General features: G+C 41.2%; 1 protein-coding gene across 2 annotated transcripts in view; it reads right to left on the bottom strand.

Moving 5' to 3' along the window:
- ip6k1 (inositol hexakisphosphate kinase 1) overlaps positions 1 to 17,429 on the bottom strand; it is a 151,941-nt gene that overhangs the window by 94,649 nt on the left and 39,863 nt on the right. The window lies entirely within an intron of this gene.

Below are 17,429 nucleotides of genomic sequence, written 5' to 3' on the forward strand. Positions count from 1 at the left end.
AAATGTCCCAAAGCAGGCATTTAAACCTTTAACTCGCAGTGATCAGGATACTCTATGCAAAACTGTTGGACTTTCAAACGAAAATGTTGAAGAGTTAAAAGCAACAACCAGTGTTGATGATATGGGCTGTCCTTGTAAGTTACAAACCATTAAGCCAGATGGGAATTGCTTTTACCGCAGCCTTGCCTTTAGCATTTGTCATAATGAAGAGAAGCACTTGAAAATTAGACGGGCTGTAACGAAACACCTCCAGAAATACAGCAATAAGTTTGAGACTTATTTGAGAGATGAATATACATCTGTACAGGACTATGTCACAAAATCAAGGATACACTACTGTGGGACCTGGGCAAAGGAGATCGACATATTTGCTGCTGCCGATTTATTCCAAACTACTATCTTCACCTTAAATGATGGGAGATGGAACATGCACAGACCTACTGTACGCCCATGCATTCAGAACTGTATATATTTAAATCACACCGCCAATCATTATGAGGTTGTAACATGCGTCAAAAACCGAAATGCGCAGAGTCCTTGTGCCGGAACATGCCAGTCTATTGGTGAGGGAACGTTAAGACCCCAGCGGAAAAGAAAGTTCACCGAGTCAGACACGAAAGCAGAAAAAGAACGTCTACGGTGCAGTGACATCAATGTGAAGAAGCGAAAAACTGAGAATGAAAAGAAGCAATATAATGAATATGAGTGGATTAGGAATGCGAAACGTGAGCGCTTTCGTAAAAACAGAGAAAATTCTGAGTTCCTGAAAAAGAAATGTGATGACTTCAATACAAAGTATAAAACAGATTTGCAGTTCAAGGCACGTAAACTTGCACAGTGTAAAAAAAAATATGATACTGATCCAAGTTTTAAAAAATCAATGTGTGAATCCTCAAAAAACACTTATCAGACAAACATCATATTTCAACATAAAGTCCGTGATTATAGTCATAAGAAGTACAAGAGCAACATCTTGTTTCAACATAAAGTCCGTGATTATAGTCATAAGAAGTACAAGAGCAACATCTTGTTTCAACATAAAGTCCGTGATTATAGTCATAAGAAGTACAAGAGCAACATCTTGTTTCAACATAAAGTCCGTGATTATAGTCATAAGAAGTACAAGAGCAACATCTTGTTTCAACATAAAGTCCGTGATTATAGTCATAAGAAGTACAAGAGCAACATCTTGTTTCAAAATAAAGTCCGTGATTATAGTCATAAGAAGTACAAGAGCAACATCTTGTTTCAACATAAAGTCCGTGATTATAGTCATAAGAAGTACAAGAGCAACATCTTGTTTCAACATAAAGTCCGTGATTATAGTCATAAGAAGTACAAGAGCAACATTGTGTTTCAAAAGAAGGTCAACGAGAATAGCAAGATGAAATATCATCAATGTGACGAGATTCGTGAAAATAAAATTAAGAGTAGCAGTGACACTTATGGAAATATGAGAAAGAAGCAACAAAACATTGATTTTGTCATCAGTCAGTTTCGTCAAGACGTGAGCCGTGGTCCTGAATACGTATGCTCAGTTTGTCATCGCTTACTTTTCAGGAAACAAGTGATTGAGTGTAAAAGATCTCATTATGAAAGCAAAAGACCAGAGGTTGCTGCGCTGGCTAAGAGGTGTATAACATTGCAATATTTACACGTTTGTGATACTGAATGTGGGCAGGAATGTCATTTGTCTGAGAGTCCTAGCAGCAAATTATGGGTTTGTCATTCCTGTCATCGGAAAATGCTTGGAGGAAAACTACCAGAAGAGAGTGTCACCAACAACATGCATTTAGATGAAATTCCACCTGAGCTGAAATGTCTGAACTCTTTGGAGGAACATCTCATTGCTCGTCACATTCCCTTCATGAAGCTGCTGTGTTTGCCCCGAGGCCGCCAAAGAGCTTGCCATGGTCCATGTGTCTCTGTACCTGTTGATAACAGTAGTGTGACAAACATTCTGCCAAGGAACGAGTGTGATGACAAAATGATAAGAGTCAAACTCAAACGCAAGTTGACATACAAAGGTCATTATGAGTACATGTATGTCCACACTGATCGTGTAAGGAATGCACTGAGGTATTTGATGGCAAACAATAAGTGGTATGATGATGTCATTTTTAATGATGAATGGGTAAACACTCTGAATGGAAGTGATCAATGCGAGGCAAATGAGGACAACCAAGAGCTGCCAGCTAACAGTGATGATGAAAATAACAGTGATGATGAAAGTAAACTTGAGCCAGAGCAAGCAGAGGAGGAACTGACCTACATTAAAGACCAGAGTGGCCTCTTGTCAGACACATCATTGCAACCTGTCAATCTGGGTTCAGAGATCATTGATCAGAATTTTCAGGATATTCTGAGCGTGGCACCAGCTGAAGGCAACAGTCCAGTTCGGTTACTATCTGATAAAACCAACGAGGCCAAATGCTTTCCTGCTCTGTTTCCATTGGGTGGACCAACATTCCACGATGAAAGGGAATCAAAAATAACTCTGTCACGTTACCTGAACTGTCGCATTCTCAACGCTGATGGACGTTTTGGTCGCAACACAGACTACATATTTTATGCACAGTACATATCAGAAGTGCATCAAGTCATATCTGGTGTATCAGTGGCAATGCGCAAAGGTGGTGGCAAATCATCTCTGAAAGAAGCATCAGACATGTTGTTGAACTCAGATTCACTCAGTAAAATATTACGAAATGATGAAGGGTACAAGTTCTTGCGAGGAATTCGTGGAACCCCACCTTACTGGATGGCAGTACAGAAAGATTTGTTCAGTATGATTCGACAACTGTCAATTCCAACGTTTTTCATAAGCATGTCAAGTGCTGATCTGAGATGGCCTGAAATGCTTGCTTCTCTTTTGAGGTTGGAAGGAAAAGAAACACCTGTGGAGGATCTTGACTGGTCTCAAAAATGTGCGCTGATTGGAAGAAATCCAGTTACTGCAGCGAGAATGTTTGACTATCGATGGCATTGTTTTCTTCATGACGTAATCCTGTCACCAGCTGAACCCATAGGCAAAATAAAGGACTACTTCTATCGAGTTGAATTCCAACAGCGTGGTTCTCCTCATGTTCACTGTTTGTTTTGGGTGGAAGATGCACCAAAGATTGATAAAGACAGTGATGCTGATGTGGTACGTTTCATAGACAGATACATTTCCTGTGATATTCCACCAGAGTCTGATGCAGAGCTTCATGAGGTTGTGAGCAGCGTACAAAGACACAGCACAAAACACTCAAAAACATGCCGTAAGAAAAATACAGTGTGCCGATTCAATTTCCCACGACCTCCATCAAGCCGTACTTTCATTACAAGAGCTGGGAACTCAGAGGACCTGAATGGAAAAGATGAAAATAACAATGCCAGTGCAATCATAAAGAAAGTGAAAACAGCGCTGGCCAATCCTGACCTGAGTTTTGATACGGCTGATGCTTTTTTTGAGTCTCTTGGGATACATCAAGGCCTGTTTGAGAGAGCATACACCATATGTTCCAAAAAGAAAAGCATTGTCCATAAGCGGAATCCATCTGATATTTGGGTGAACCAGTACAATAAAGACTTACTGCGTGCTTGGCAAGGAAACATGGACATACAGTATGTCACAGATGCCTATTCTGTTGTGGTCTACATACTGTCATACATCACAAAAGCAGAACAAGAAATGGGTTTGCTGTTACAGCGTGCACAGAAGGAGGCGATGAATGGCAATCTTGATGCAAAAGCTGCATTCAAACAGCTCGGCAGCGTCTACCTGCACAACAGAGAAGTTTCAGCTCAAGAGGCAGTGTATCGATTGACTCGTATGCGTTTGAAGGAATGTTCTCGTGATGTACAGTTTATTCCTGTTGGCGAAAATCCTGTTAGGATGAGTTTGCCTTTGCATGTGCTCCAAGCTAAAGCTCAGCTCCAACAGTCTGATGATGACAGTAGCATTTGGATGACTAATGTGGTGGAAAGATACAAAAGTAGACCCAGATCAGCAGAAATGGAGGAGTTATGCCTTGCCAGCTTTTGCTCTCAGTACAGAGTTCTTTCAAAGTCTGAGGTTTCACCACAAAGAGAATCACAGGACATAATACAACTCAACAACAACCGTGGCTTTATCAGAAAAAGGACCAGAACACAGCCTGCTGTTGTGAGGTATCCCAGGTTTTCACACACAAAAAATCCAGAAAAGTACTTCCATTCATTGCTGCAGCTGTTTTTGCCTTATTATGAGGACTTCCACCTCAGACCGCCTCAGTTTGAAACATATGAACAGTTCTACACAAGTGGTGCAGTGAAATGTGGCTCTGACATCCAAAAAGTGCAGTCAATTGTGGACTCCAACAAAGCTTTATTTGAAAAAGAAAGCGATGAGATTGACAAAGCAAAGCAGTTGCTGGATAATGACATTGATTTAGAAGACGCTTGGGCTCAGATATGTCCGGAAACAGAAAGCGAACGTCTCAGTTGTTTGGATATGAAACACAAAACTGTAGATGATGAAGAAGGCAGTGATGATGTTGGTGATCTTATTCCTGACCTGACAGCAAATCCACAGACAACGTGCACTCTGGAAACTAATCACATGACAATGCCCCGAGATGCTGCACTAAGTTTATTGCGAACATTGAATGAAGAGCAGGCGGCAATATTTTATGCTGTACGTCGGTGGTGTCTGCAGATACTCTTTGGACAGAATCCTGAACCGTTGCGATTGTTCATTACTGGTGGAGCAGGAACAGGCAAATCCCATTTGATCAAAGCCATCCAGTACGAATCTACACGACTGCTGTCACAGATTGCTGACAATCCAGATGATCTGACTGTGCTCCTTACAGCGCCCACTGGTGTGGCTGCATATAACATTGGTGCTAAAACCATTCACAATACATTCTCCATTGGTGCAAATGTTAAGCTGCCATATCAACCTCTTGGTGATGAGAAGGTAAATACTTTAAGGATGAAAATGCGAAACTTGCAGATTTTGATCATTGATGAAGTGTCCATGGTTGACCACCGTCTTTTGTCCTACGTTCATGGCAGACTACGTCAAATAAAACAGACTGGTGATTATTCTTTGTTTGCAAATGTTTCCCTGATCTGCGTGGGTGACTTCTTTCAGTTGAGACCTGTCAAAGGCACACCTCTTTTTTCTGACAACACAGAAGCCAACATGTGGAACAACAACTTTGAAGTGGCTGAGCTTACCAAAGTTTTGAGACAAGAAAATGCAGAATTTGCGGAGATGCTGAATCGTCTCAGAGTTCGTAAAAAGAATGAACATCTCAGTGGGCATGATGTGTTTACGTTAAAGCAACGTGAAACTGGTGAGGACTCTACAGACATTCACATATATGCTACAAATGCAGAGGTTGATAAGTACAATATCAGTAGACTGCAAAAGCATTGCCCAGATGCAATCAGCATAGATGCCCAAGATTTTACACGGAGTCCCAAAACTGGAAGAATGGAACCAAAATTAGGCTTCCATACAAAGGTTTTCAACTCGTGCTTGCCAAGGTGTGTGTCTTTGGGCATTGGAGCAAAGGTGATGTTGAAGAAAAATATAGACGTGTCTGACGGCCTCGTCAATGGTGTGTGTGGTACGGTTGTGGAAATTATTAATGGTGAAGATAAGGATGACATTCCTATTGCTATCCATGTTGAGTTTGAAAACCCTAATGTTGGAAAGATGCAGAGGTCAAAATCCAAAAGAAGCTCTGAATGCTCTACAATTGTGGAGGTACAAGAGGATCAAGTATCAAATGCTGGTGGAATACGAAGGCAATTTCCTCTCACCCTGGCTTGGGCAATGACAGTACATAAGTGCCAAGGTCTTACTGTTGACAGAGCTGTTGTATCACTCAACAAAATCTTTGCTGCAGGGCAAGCATATGTTGCATTGAGTCGTGTGAGAACTCTTGATGGACTGATTATTAAGGACTTCAAAGACACAGCTATATTTTGTGATGACAAAGTAGACACAGCCATGAAGAGCTTGCCAAAGTTCAACTTCAAAAGTATTGGTTCACCTGACATTGATCCGGTCTGCACGATTGCACTCCACAATGTACAGAGTTTGAATGCTCACTTTGACGACATGCAATCCCACAAAACCCTAATGAAAGCTGACTGTATTTGTTTAACAGAGACATGGCTCAATGCAGACAGCGAAAACCAGCCTCAACTACCGGGGTATGTCTTTAATCACAATCCAAGAGGTAACTGTTACGATGACTCTGACACAGTTTTTGCAGCATTGAAACAACAGCAAAGAGGAGGAGTTGGTTTGTATTATTCAGACAACATTGATGTGCAGGTGTCAATTCCAAAGAGATGCAACTTGGAATGTTTGTATTTCCATATGTCTCATGTCAATTTGACTGCTGTTGTTTTGTACAGGCCATCTTCCTATAAGATTGACATGTTTCGACAGCAGTTATCACATGTTGTCTTTGAACTTGAGAAGCATGCAGGGAGGAAGATGATCATGGGAGACTTCAATGAGGATGTCTTTGTATCGTCTACTGTGGCAAAATTCCTGGAACAACATGGATACACCCAACATGTCCAAGCAGCTACAACAGAAAGAGGTACGTTAATAGATCATGTTTACTGTAAAGATGTAGGAGATGTTGTTGTCGATGTTGTACAGACATACTACAGCTTTCATGATGCCATTTTTATCTCATTGTTGTAATATTTGTGTTTGCACCGTGAGTTATTCACCATTAGACGTTCTACACATGTTCCGTCCACTACTTGGGGCTTGGGTGGGTCGCAAGGAGAGAGCTAAATAGAGGACGGCTCCTTGCTGGGAGTGGGAGGGTATGTAAGCCATTTTCCAATATAAGTTTTGTTTTGGACACCACAGCTGTAGGCATGGGCCGGTATCAGATTCTGACGGTATGATAACCTTAGGAAAAGTTAAAAATTTTGACTGATGCACAACTCCGCTGCAACCAAAAAACAGACGGGGGGAAAGTTTGGGGAGCTAACCTCCTTCAGCCATCATTCAGCCTGCAGGCTTGTCACTCACAGCAGGCAGGGGTGTGCGGAGGGAGGGGCACCACGCTGCAGCTGCACACAGCATGAGGGACCTACACTTTCCCTCTGATTTCACATAAAAAAGCGACATCGCTATTATCACTTGGCTGCCACAAGCCAGTTATCCCTGTGGTAACTTTTCTGACACCTCCTGCTTAAAACCCAAAAAGTCAGAGGGATCGTGAAGCCCTGCTTTCACGGTTTGTGTTCATACTGAAAATCAAGATCAAGCGAGCTTTTGCCCTTCTGCTCCACGGGAGCTTTCTGTCCTCCCTGAGCTCTCCTTAGGACACCGGCGTTACCGTTTGACAGGTGTACCGCCCCAGTTAAACTCCCCACCTGCCACTGTCGCCTGGCGAGTGCTGGGCGCTTGACACCAGAAGCGAGAGCCCGCTTTGGGCTCGCCTCCCCGTAAGTGAAAAAACGATAAGAGAATTTATTTATTTTTTTAAATACTCATACCGCAGGAACGGTATGACAGAAAATTTTAGTGGTTTTGAAACCTTGACTTTTTCATACCTTGAAACCGGTAACCGGCCCATGCCTACAGCTGCTTTACAAGTGTGTGGAATCTCAGTCACGGGGACCATATGCAATTTGATGTGACAGTTATGGGACCATTCACTGCATTGTTTCTGTGCCTGAGTGAGTAACACAAGACTACACATTTACCTTCACTTTTTTTTTATCTGTGTTCCATTCAACATGAATTCTTGTTAGGCTTGTTTTGGTTCATTTGTTGTTTTTTATTTCATCACTGTGCATATATGTAATGGACTTAAGTATGACTTAAGGATTACTCTGTGTGTGGAGCAGGATGTGTTTTGCTATTTGCATCATGAAATGATAACAAAGTCAATCACATTCTGAACAAAAGATGCTATGAAATGTAAACAAAATTTCCAGGTTTTAGATTTGTTTTTCTGAAGGGAAGCATTTCAAATCAGAAAATGGACAGTTGTTTTGTAAATGCCTAAGGAATTTTGGAAGGTGCACAACAAAAGTATGTTTGTAAGTTTCCTGATGTCAAAGGACTGTACAAATCATGTTTTCCCGAAACTTAAAAAGCTGTGTGGACACAAAACCTTGCCTGTCTACCTGCTCCAATTCTATGGCATACACTGATGATGAGACAAGCAAAGACTTTTGGACATCAGCAAAACAAGCTGCAAAAGCAGCTGTCACTCATCTGGCTTTGGCATCCTTGGTGTTTAGCAAAGCTCAAGTGTCTCCATCTGTGCTCTGGAACTTAAGAAAAAAACTACAACTCTTGGAAATATGATTGTTGGAAACAGTCACGAAAAATGATAAGAGATTTAGTGAGTATCTCTACTTTCACAATTTGAAATTCATGTGTCTTTTACAAGATTTATTGAACAGACATTGTTCTGTGTTTGTTGCTCACAGTGGGGTTCCACCTGTGGTCCTTGCCCGATTTGTGTATTTCAAACTATGCCCTGTCCGTCCAAGACCCATTTGAAGAAAAAAAAAATGACAGAAGTCTGACTCAATGTTCCTTGATTTAATTTTATTATGTGAGTATCAATTCATGCTTTTGCTTTACATAAATGTATAACTTTTGTATTCTGCCCATGCTGTAACATGTTCATGCTGTAAAGTGCTTTGTTTTATTCATTACTAGATGGATGTCCTACATCTGAAGCCCACAGAGGGATTTTACAAGCCACAGAACCTTTTGATGGTCATCAACCTTTACTATCCATGGTCCTACCCGAAGACTGCTGTGTTTCACTGTACCCCTTCCGAACTACAAAAGTCTGATTACCAGAAATTTTCCTCAGTGACAAAACATGTAAGTATACACACTGTTCCAAGATACATTTGAATTGTTATTGTTCTATGTTGTGCAACACTATGTATGAAGTGTTTTGTTCTTTTAAATAGCCTGCTGAGGAATCTAGTATGCATGTTTTGTAAATTTTTCCTTACAACACATTGTTCATTGCCAGGCATTGTATGTGCACTGAGGGTCGTGTTCGTTGTAACAACATCCATCGAACAACAGGACAACACTGTGTTATCAGTACCAGCATGGAATATCTTCTCAACTCAATTTGACTGGCCGAAGCTGATTGATGTGATCTGTGGACGTATCAGCACAGCTCTACAGGTTGATGTGGCTGCTTTAACGTCTGCTGCAGAGACTTACCGAGACTGTCTGGAGCAGTCTCCCATCTCCTCTACTACTTCTGCAGCTACTAATATTCAGGACATCAACTCCTCCATGCCTGCTTTTGTGACTTTCATAAACGGTGAAAGTGGTGACTGCTCCTGTAGTCAAATTGGCTGTGGATACTGCACAATCTCTATGTAATAAGATGTTTGTTTGAAATGAGTGTTTCATTCTGACTCTGAGACTAGATTTGATAAGTCCTGCCGAAATGCCAAGTAATCATGATAGAAACACAACACACTCCTGTTTCCCCCAATCACACATTTAGCGAATAAGACAAGACAATCTCAAGCTAGTGGTGAGATGTGATCTGTTGTCTCACAGAAGTCTTCCACAAATCTTATACAAATCTTTTTCACATCTTTAGGTGGAAAGCCAGTTTTACCCACTGTACATCTTGTCCAGGATGCAGCTGCCACAAGTACTAAAATAGGTATATGTCACTCTTGTTCTTATGAAGTTGCACTGGCTGCCAGTGAATAATAGGATACATTTTAAAATTCTATCATTTAAAAATAAAAAGAACATTGAATGGGTCAGCTCCTCAATGTATCACTGACTTAGTAAGACCTTATTCTGCTTCTAATTAGGTCATTTTCCCAAAACCTGCTCTTACCCTTATCACTTTAAAAAACGAGGGAACTTTCTTTGTGGTTATGCTCATGATCTGGGATTATCTCATTCATATCAAATGTTGTACAACTATAGATAGTTTTGAGGCAAACCTGAAAACACATATTTTCCCTTTGGTCCATAATTCCGATTCATTTCATGTTCTCCTTTCAATCTTACTCTGTTTTTATAATCTTTGTTTGTATGTTTCTTTTGTTATTAAAAAAAAATGTTTAAAATACTCTTGATCATTTTTATTTTTTCTTCTATCATTATTATTATCATTGCTAAGACACAGTACATGCCTACGTAAAATACTTACATCTTCCAAAGGTCAAAGATCACCAAATCAATTTGGGAATGTGTTATAGCTCGGTGTGGGGAAATTGGGACAATGCCAACTCATGTGTCAAACTATTAGCAATGATTGAACTACCAAACAATTCACGTTTTTTCCCGCTACTATCAACGTGAGACAACTCACAATTATATACTTATACCTTCTGGAAAGCCTCAGCTAAATAGTAATGAAGTTCCAGCAGCTTTCTCTCGCTCTGCGCAGCATTATTGTCAGTCAGTCAAATTTTCAAGCTAATCTGACACTATTTTAAAATATTCTATAAATTCATACAATATTTGAAAAATATTCTACAATTCTCACTTGTCAAGTCAAGTCAACTTTGTTATCAATGCATGTCACATATAGCAGTATACACAGCATGACCAGTATAACTATAGGAAATATAGGAAGATTACGCAACTCTTTTCACCTAATCTCACACTTGTTAGAATATTGTACAATTTCATATGAATTGAAATTATTTGTCTTACCTACAATTCTATTTTTTTTCATGCAAATTGCAACAGATGAATTGGGCATTTCAGCAGAGGGCATCCAGACTGCACTTTCCGCAGGAAATGCAATTTTGTAGTTACAGCATAATATAGTATAGTACATTTTAATGGCCACAGATTGCTAAGGATTCCCAGACTGTGGTACACGTACCCTCTTTGGAGTTAAGTGGTGCACAAGATGAAAAGGGGAATGTGCTGTCACAACCTTGCCTGAGTATCAGTGATCATCAAATTAATTGTGTGGTATCAGCAAGAGGTCCTGACTCCAAATGCAAAGTTCAGTTGAACTAGGATGTCTCAGACTATCAGTCAATTCTGGAATTAAGGTTAAAATACAGAGCAATACGAAGATTTGAGAGGAAAAAAATGCATTTTTGTTACATATAGCGCCCCCTAAAGGACAAACGTCACCAAACTTATTGGGCCTCTCAAAGATGTGGTCATGAGTATGAATTAGAAGTTTGACGTCATAACATCAAACAGTTGCCAAGATATGGCCTCACTTCCGGTTTGGCGGCATCAGAGTTTGATTGGGTGCTACGGTCAAACGGAAATGTAATTAAACATTCCACATGATAACTTATGTGCGGCTTGGTCTGAAGATTCTATGTGCCAAGTCCTGTGATGATTAAGCAATCTGCGTGGCCTGAAATGCTTTTTTAAGGTTTTTGATTAAATTCAAAATGGCGGAAAATCCAAGATGGCGCTGATGATGTCATTAGGTGCGTTGACCTCATCTATATCCAGGGATTCCAACGGTACCTTATTTGTGAAATTTGGACCAAGGGGTCCAAAGATATGAGCAAAAATGCATTTTTGCTACTTATAGCGCCACCTATAGGCCAAACATCACGAAACTTCTTGGGCCTCTTACCGTAGTGGTCATGAGTCTGTGTTAGAAGACTGACGTCATAAGATGATAAGGTTGCCAAGATATGGCCTCACTTCCGGTTTGGTGGCATCAACCTCGAGTTTGATTGGCGTTTACGGAAAAACGGAAGCCTAATTAAAAATTCCCTTGGATAACTTTTGTGCGGCTTGGTCTTAATAGTGTATGTGCCAAGTTTCGTGAAAATTGGACAAACTCTGTGACCTGAAATGCTTTTTTAAGTTTTTTGATTAAATTCAAAATGGCGGAAAATCTAGGCATACGCAAATTGACGTCATAGGGTGCGTTGGACTCGTCATGATCCAAGGATTCCAACGATGCCTCATTTGTAAAATTTGGACCATGTAGTCCAAAGTTATTAGGCTGAATGCACTTTGAACTTTGGCGTGTTGGTGGCGCTAGAGAGTAAGCTCTTGGGGCATGAAAATTCTTGATATTGGCTTTGGCACTTGGCTGATTACGTGTGCCAAATTTCACAACTTTTTACCATAGCGTTCATGGGGCTGCCATAGACTTCAATTGCAGCGGAAACGGATTAATAATAATAATAATAATAATAATAATAGGAAAAGCTACTAACTCAATGGGTTCCTGCAGCTTCGCTGCTAGGACCCCCAATAATAAATATAGCTGCAAGCAGCAATGTGGGGGTCCTAGCAGAATGGCACAATAGGGAAGGCTTGGGCTGCTCAGGAAGGCGTCGTGAGTCCATGCACCAAGTTTGGCATCGATACACCAATGCATCGCAGAGATACGGCCAAATGTCCCATTTGCGCGTCGGCATGGAGTTTGATTGGCTGCCGCGGTTACACGGAAGTTAAATAAAAAAATCCACCTAATAACTTATGTGCGGCTTGGTCTGAAGACTCTATGTGCCAAGTCTCGTGGAGATTGGACAATCTTAGTGGCCTGAAATGCGTTTTGAAGGTTTTTGATTAAATTCAAAATGGCGGACAATCCAAGATGGCGCAAATGACGTCATTAAGTGTGTTGACCTCGTCCTTATCCAGGGATTCTACTGGTACCTCATTTGTGAAATGTGGACCAAGGGGTCCAAAGATATGAGCAAAAATGCATTTTTGCTACATATAGCGCCACCTATAGGCCGAACGTCACCAAACTTATTGGACCTCTTACCTTAGCAGTCTTGAGTCTGTGTGATAAGTTTGATGTCATAACATCAAATGGTTGCCAAGATATGGCCTCACTTCCGGTTTGGGGGCGTCTACCTCGAGTTTGATTGGCTTTTATGGAAAAATGGAAGCCTAATTAAAAATTCCCTTGGATAACTTTTGTGCGGCTTGGTCTTAAGAGTCTATGTGCCAAGTTTCGTGTAAATTGGACAATCTCTGTGACCTGAAATGCTTTTTTAAGCTTTTTGATAAAATTCAAAATGGCGGAAAATCTAGGTATACGCAAATTGACGTCGTAGGGTGCGTTGGACTCGTCATGATCCAAGGATTCCAACGATGCCTCATTTGTGAAATTTGGACCAAGTAGTCCAAAGTTATTAGGCTTAATGCACTTTGAACTTTGACGTGTTGGTGGCGCTAGAGAGTAAGCTCTTGGGGCATGAAAATTCTTGACTTTGGTTTTGGCACTTGGCTGATTAGGTGTGCCAAATTTCACAACTTTTTACCATAGCGTTCATGGGGCTGCCATAGACTTCAATTGCAGCGGAAACGGATTAATAATAATAATAATAATAATAATAATAGGAAAAGCTACTAACTCAATGGGTTCCTGCAGCTTCGCTGCTAGGACCCCCAAATATAGCTGCAAGCAGCAATGTGGGGGTCCTAGCAGAATGGCCCAATAGTGAAGGCTTGGGCCTCTCAGGAAGGCGTTGTGAGTCCATGCACCAAGTTTGGCATCGATACATCAATGCATCGCAGAGATACGGCCAAATGTCCCATTTGCGCGTCGGCATGGAGTTTGATTGGCTGCCGTGGTTACACGGAAGTGAAATAAAAAAATCCACATGATAACTTATGTGCGGCTTGGTCTGAAGATTCTATGTGCCAAGTTTCGTGGAGATTGGACAATCTTAGTTGCCTGAAATGCGTTTTGAAGGTTTTTGATTAAATTCAAAATGGCGGACAATCCAAGATGGCGCAAATAACTTCATTGAGTGTGTTGAACTCAACCTTATCCAGGGATTCTATTGATACCTCATTTATGAAATTTGGACCAAGGGGTCCAAAGATATGAGCAAAAATGCATTTTTGCTACTTATAGCGCCACCTATAGGCCGAACGTCACCAAACTTCTTGGGCCCCTTACCTTAGCAGTCTTGAGATTGTGTTATAAGTTTGACGTCAAGATATTAAATGGTTGCCAAGATATGACCTCACTTCCGGTTTGGGGGCGTCAACCTTGAGTTTGATTGGCTTTTATGGAAAAATGGAAGCCTAATTAAAAATTCCACATGATAACTTTTGTGCGGCTTGGTCTTAAGAGTCTATGTGCCAAGTTTCGTGAAAATTGGACAATCTCTGTGACCTGAAATGCTTTTTTAAGCTTTTTGATAAAATTCAAAATGGCGGAAAATCTAAGTATACGCAAATTGACGTCATAGGGTGCGTTGGACTCGTCATGATCCAAGGATTCCAATGATGTCTTGTTTGTGAAATTTGGGCCAAGTATTCAAAAGTTATTAGGCTGAATGCACTTTGAACTTTGGCGTGTTGGTGGCGCTAGAGAGTAAGCTTTTGGGGCATGAAAATTCTTGACATTGGCTTTAGCACTTGGCTGATTACGTGTGCCAAATTTCACAACTTTTTACCATAGCGTTCATGGGGCTGCCATAGACTTCAATTGCAGCAGAAAGTAGAAGAATAATAAATATAGCTGCAAGCAGCGATGTGGGGGTCCTAGCAGAATGGCACAATAGGCAAGGCTTGGGCTGCTCAGGAAGGCGTCGTGAGTCCATGCACCAAGTTTGGCATCGATACATCAATGCATCGCAGAGATACGGCCAAATGTCCCATTTGCGCGTCGGCATGGAGTTTGATTGGCTGCTGCGGTTAGATGGAAGTTAAATAAAAAAATCCATATGATAACTTATGTGCGGCTTGGTCTGAAGATTCTATGTGCCAAGTCTCGTGGAGATTGGACAATCTTAGTGGCCTGAAATGCGTTTTGAAGGTTTTTGATTAAATTCAAAATGGCGGACAATCCAAGATGGCGCAAATGACGTCATTAAGTGTGTTGACCTCGTCCTTATCCAGGGATTCTACTGGTACCTCATTTGTGAAATGTGGACCAAGGGGTCCAAAGTTATCAGCAAAAATGCATTTTGGCTACTTATAGCGCCACCTACAGGCCGAACGTCACCAAACTTCTTGGGCCTCTTACCTTTGCAGTCTTGAGTCTGTGTTATAAGTTTGACGTCATGATATCATATGGTTGCCAAGATATGACCTCACTTCCGGTTTGGGGGCGTCAACCTCGAGTTTGATTGGCTTTTATGGAAAAATGGAAGCCTAATTAAAAATTCCCTTGGATAACTTTTGTGCGGCTTGGTCTTAAGACTCTATGTGCCAAGTTTCGTGAAAATTGGACAATCTCTGTGACCTGAAATGCTTTTTTAAGCTTTTTGATAAAATTCAAAATGGCGGAAAATCTAAGCATACGCAAATTGACGTCATAGGGTGCGTTGGACTCGTCATGATCCAAGGATTCCAACGATACCTCATTTTTGAAATTTGAACCAAGTAGTCCAAAGTTATTAGGCTTAATGTACTTTGAACTTTGACGTGTTGGTGGCGCTAGAGAGTAAGCTCTTGGGGCATGAAATTTCTTGACTTTGGTTTTGGCACTTGGCTGATTACGTGTGCCAAATTTCACAACTTTTTACCATAGCGTTCATGGGGCTGCCATAGACTTCAATTGCAGAAGAAAGTAGATCAAATATAGCTGCAAGCAGCGATGTGGGGGTCCTAGCAGAGTGGCACAATAGGGAAGGCTTGGGCCGCTCAGGAAGGCGTCGTGAGTCCATGCACCAAGTTTGGCATCGATACATCAATGCATCGCAGAGATACGGCCAAATGTCCCATTTGCTCGTTGGCATGGAGTTTGATTGGCTGCCGCGGTTACACGGAAGTGAAATAAAAAAATCCACATAATAACTTATGTGCGGCTTGGTCTGAAGATTCTATGTGCCAAGTCTCGTGGAGATTGGACAATCTTAGTGGCCTGAAATGCGTTTTGAAGGTTTTTGATTAAATTCAAAATGGCGGACAATCCAAGATGGCGCAGATGACGTCATGATGTGCATTGACCTAAGCTGCATCCAGGGATTCCATTGGTACCTCATTTGTGATATTTGGACCAAGGGGTCCAAAGATATGAGCAAAAATGCATTTTTGCTACATACAGCGCCACCTATAGGCCGAACGTCACCAAACTTCTTGGGCCTCTTACCTTTCCAGTCTTGAGTCTGTGTTACAAGTTTGACGTCATGATATCAAATGGTTGCCAAGATATGACCTCACTTCCGGTTTGGGGGCGTCAACCTCGAGTTTGATTGGCTTTTATGGAAAAATGGAAGCCTAATTAAAAATTCCACACGATAACTTTTGTGCGGCTTGGTCTTAAGAGTCTATGTGCCAAGTTTCGTGAAAATTGGACAATCTCTGTGACCTGAAATGCTTTTTTAAGCTTTTTGATAAAATTCAAAATGGCGGAAAATCTAAGTATACGCAAATTGACGTCATAGGGTGCGTTGGACTCGTCATGATCCAAGGATTCCAATGATGTCTTGTTTTTGAAATTTGGGCCAAGTATTCAAAAGTTATTAGGCTGAATGCACTTTGAACTTTGACGTGTTGGTGGCGCTAGAGAGCAAGGTCTTGGGCCATGAAAATTCTTGAGTTTGCTTTTGGCACTTGGCTGATTAAGTGTGCCAAATTTCACAACTTTTTACCATAGCGTTCATGGGGCTGCCATAGACTTCAATTGCAGCAGAAAGTAGAGGAATAATAATAATAATAATAATAATAGGAAAAGCTACTAACTCAATGGGTTCCTGCAGCTTCGCTGCTAGGACCCCCAAATATAGCTGCAAGCAGCGATGTGGGGGTCCTAGCAGAATGGCACAATAGGGAAGGCTTGGGCTGCTCAGGAAGGCGTCGTGAGTCCATGCACCAAGTTTGGCATCAATGCATCGCAGAGATACGGCCAAATGTCACATTTGCGAGTCGGCATGGAGTTTGATTGGCTGCCGCGGTTACACGGAAGTTAAATAAAAAAATCCACATAATAACTTTTGTGCGGCTTGGTCTGAAGATTCTATGTGCCAAGTCTCGTGGAGATTGGACAATTTTAGTGGCCTGAAATGCGTTTTGAATGTTTTTAATTAAATTCAAAATGGCGGACAATCCAAGATGGCGCACATGACGTCATTAAGTGTGTTGACCTCGTGCTTATCCAGGAATTCTACTGGTACCTCATTTGTGAAATGTGGACCAAGGGGTCCAAAGTTATGAGCAAAAATGCATTTTTGCTACATATAGCGCCACCTATAGGCCGAACGTCACCAAACTTCTTGGGCCTCTTACCTTAGCAGTCTTGAATCTGTGTCATAAGTTTGACGTCATGATATCAAATGGTAGCCAAGATATGACCTCACTTCCGGTTTGGGGCGTCAACCTCGAGTTTGATTGGCTTCTATTGAAAAATTGAAGCCTAATTAAAAATTCCACACGATAACTTTTGTGCGGCTTGGTCATAAGAGTCTATGTGCCAAGTTTCGTGATAATTGGACAATCTCTGTGACCTGAAATGCTTTTTTAAGCTTTTTGATAAAATTCAAAATGGCGGAAAATCTAA

Source organism: Odontesthes bonariensis, chromosome 3, assembly GCF_027942865.1.
Source record: "Odontesthes bonariensis isolate fOdoBon6 chromosome 3, fOdoBon6.hap1, whole genome shotgun sequence".
NCBI classification, from domain to species: Eukaryota; Metazoa; Chordata; class Actinopteri; order Atheriniformes; family Atherinopsidae; genus Odontesthes; species Odontesthes bonariensis.